Source organism: Etheostoma spectabile, chromosome 3, assembly GCF_008692095.1.
Source record: "Etheostoma spectabile isolate EspeVRDwgs_2016 chromosome 3, UIUC_Espe_1.0, whole genome shotgun sequence".
Lineage (NCBI taxonomy): Eukaryota > Metazoa > Chordata > Actinopteri > Perciformes > Percidae > Etheostoma > Etheostoma spectabile.
In genome coordinates, this window is record NC_045735.1 from 8,846,918 (window position 1) to 8,850,416 (window position 3,499).

The window sequence follows — 3,499 nt, forward strand, 5'->3', positions numbered from 1 at the left end:
AGCCTTCATAGCCAGAAGCTCCCACTCTTCTTGAGCATCCATCTTGAAACCATGGAGCCAGATCAGAGCCAGAATGGTGGCCCACACTTCCTGGTTCACCTAATTCACCAAAGCAAAAGAAAGAAACATGGAACAGGAACATGAGAAAAAAAACATCATAAAGAACAAAGACGATTGGGGGATGGTTATGTCACAGTCACAGAATGTTTGCGGCAGGTAGACGGCGCTACAGTTACATATTCTGATAGGTCGCATATTTCTATGTTACACCGAAAAACACTGTTAGTATCCAGCCTTTTGAGCCAGGTAAAAGGAAGCAGGAGATTTCTTTATATAGGCCTTTTGTATTTTATGTTATTCAGTGTGCCTGATGCTCATAGCGCAATCGGCACAATGATTATTATTGCCCATATATTATTATTTTATTATTTTCTATTCTCCATCTCCGCCAATTTCGTCCCGCACTAGTCCCAAAGCGTTGCCACACGCGCAACACATTACACCGAAAAGCGGGTAATGATCGGAATGGTGTGCTATGATTTCTAAGAGATTGCCGCGTGGTTTTACCGAAATCGGCAAAAAACCGGCAACTTTTCTCATTGACTTGAATGGAAATGTGTGGAAATCGCTCAACATTGCTCAAAACGCCCCCCCTTTGGCACCATGCTGTGTCGCCATACTTTAACGTAGAACAGATTAAAGTTTAACCGAAGACAAGACTTTGTGTTTATTGCGCTGGAATGGGCGTTCAATATCAAGCACGGTTTCTCCCAAATCCCAGTTTCGTCCGTCCGTTTCAGACCGGTTCAGATTTTCAATGTGTGTGTAGTGGCGGAATGTTCGGAGCTAGAGTGGGGGACAGAGTGGGGAGACTAAAAAAGTTATCTTTTTTTTTTCTCTATAACTTGCTCCCACCCAACATTCACTTGTCATGGACAATTTATCATCAAAACGTAGGTATCTTGTCAGTTTCATCGAATGTGCTCATTTATGTGATATGATGTATACTTTCCGCGCACACCTTTCAAATGAGCAGTTCCACATTTTCCTCCATTCCCTGTAATGGTAAACTCGTCCGCATTTCTGAGCAAAACGCAGAGCGAAGGACTTTTTACATCGCTGATACGCCACATTTAAAAGTTTATCCACATAAATTTTATATCAATACGTTCACAGGGGCCTTTGGTGCCCGCACCTCAATTAATTGATATCTTGTACCTTTTGGTGATATGATCATTTGTTTGAGAGCTTGATCATCTCTTATAGCTGGTACAGTTGGTGCCAGGTGCAGTCGTTAACTGACTACATATCAAGAGATGACATCACAGAGAGAAGGCTTCCTATGGTCCTTAGTAACCAGGCAACCTCTGCTGTGGACATCTGTCTGTCTCCCTCTCTCTCAGACACACACACAGACAGACACACACACACGTCCTAACATCTTAATAGGTTTTAAAAAGTTATTCTCTGAAGGGTTAAGACACTATTATTTTTTTATTAACTTATGCTGTTCGGATGTGCACCAAGTACAGGCACACTGAAATTTCTGCGGAATTTCTAGTTTTAGAAGTTACTGTTTTAGTATGGCTGATACTGGGAAGGGCAGTCACAGAACGAAATTAAATGAAGAACTCTAAAGGGAAAGGAAGACAACGTCGTAAACGTGAATCAACTTTGGTCGGGCTGATGGATCCTTCCTGGTGTGTAATCAAGCCCACCCTGAATTGGCCCTCAGGTAGCCTATGTAATACGTCTGCCTATTCTTTCATAAACTAACTTTATATGTGAAAGAAAGTTAGGCTACATATAGTCACTAGAACACAACAACACTATGCAGTAAACCATGATACTGTGGAGTTCACAGGGTGTTATAAACACTAAAATATGTTATTAGGTCTGAAGGGAGACCAAATAGTAAGGTTTTAATGTTTGCTAACAATCTTTACCTGGTTCCTTTTCAGCATTTAGCAGACCACAGCAGTTCATCTTTGAGCCTGTAACAGAAAGGGAGATATTTCTAAAACTAATCTTGTGTGTGGTGTGTGTGTATATTAATATATATATATATATTATATATTATAGATATAATATATATAATATATATATATAGAGTTTAACGATTTGTTGGTTGGTTCAATATACCTGAACCAACCTGAACTGGTCTTCCGGTTTTTTTTCTTTACCTTCCAGAATATGGCCTAAAAAAAGTTTTTCTGACGGCGTCGTGTTTGATACTTTGATAATAAATACCTACCTTTGAGAATTGATTCTGTCCAGTTAGTTTTCCCCGCTGTAGATATGTAGCGTTAACTTTACGTTAAACGTTACACAACAAGAACAGGACACACACTGCGCACAGCTGCTGAATGTCTATTTTATTTCACAGGATAGTGAATGCATGTGGAAGGCTTAACCCGCACTCCTCTCCCTCTGATTGGCTAGTAACCTACTTGTTGCCTTTCGTTGGTTGGATTCTGAGGCAAGATGTGTGGGTTCGGTTAGCCTAGGCCAATCAGAGGAAGAGCCGGGCGGGGAATGCCTTCGCCATCAGAACACTTCACAGCTGGAACTGCTCAATCTCGCCTGGGTAGCGCGCTGTGAGGTGTGCTTCATTCCTGACATGCATCGGGTGGTGGAGCTTGTATATATTAATATAATAATATATTTCACAGATTTATCTCGTATAGGCCTTCTTAAATGATATAACAGACTAAAATTAACACACCAAAAGTGTCTAATAGTGCTACGTAGCCTAACATATTCTCCAACTTTCAGTGGTAACTTCTGTCCTTGGCCATGTTTCCTCACTACTCTCAACAATGTAAATCTAAATCAAACATGAAAACAGACTTTTCAGCCCAACCGCTGGTAGCTGATTTTGTTATAAAAGGTCAAATTAGCAAGCCACTGATCTGTGTCAAGTGTTGTTTGGTTTCCTGAGAACAGTGACAAAATACAAAGTTTTTTTATTGTTATTTTCAAAGAAAGCTGTTTGGATGTTACTAAATTGAAGTCACATTCTTGACATGTCTAATGTCAATCGAAACAGATACAGCAATGAAATCAAGTGAATGCTTTTGCCATTTGCAGTTTTATTTGTTTTCAAATGGAAAGATTTACCAAGCACACCCTGATTGTCATTTAATGAAAGATTATATTTTAGCATTTAACAACAGCTCCAATGAGCCTGAGTCAGCATGGTACTCTACTCATACATAACTATGGTACATATTGTAGCTAAATGCAATAAATACGATCTCCGGTGGAAATGAGTAGCCTTCAATTTTTTATTTATTGAAGAAGCAGTAGTAGATTGTGACAGTATTTATCATAGAATATAACCAGAGAAACAGAGGAACATGGTGCAGCTTTTTTACTGATGAAAAAAACAAACTCAAAGTCCACAATAACTCCCATATTCATTTACTAATCCATGTATGAGACAAACAATAGTATACTATATAATTAACAGTAAACGGAAGGTTTTAACACTTATTAA

The 3,499-nt window shown here is 39.2% G+C and overlaps 3 long non-coding RNA genes across 3 annotated transcripts in view; 1 reads left to right on the plus strand and 2 right to left on the minus strand.

Annotated features, from left to right (window-relative positions):
• Positions 1-3,499, plus strand: part of LOC116687099 (uncharacterized) — a 13,896-nt gene that overhangs the window by 444 nt on the left and 9,953 nt on the right. The window lies entirely within an intron of this gene.
• Positions 836-3,499, minus strand: part of LOC116687102 (uncharacterized) — a 12,641-nt gene continuing 9,977 nt past the window's right edge. Inside the window, exon 3 of the long non-coding RNA XR_004331465.1 lies at positions 836-846. This is a non-coding gene — a long non-coding RNA (uncharacterized LOC116687102). The remainder of the gene's footprint in view (positions 847-3,499) is intronic.
• Positions 3,295-3,499, minus strand: part of LOC116687095 (uncharacterized) — a 1,218-nt gene continuing 1,013 nt past the window's right edge. The window contains exon 2 of the long non-coding RNA XR_004331459.1: positions 3,295-3,499. This exon is cut by the window's right edge and continues 797 nt beyond it. This is a non-coding gene — a long non-coding RNA (uncharacterized LOC116687095).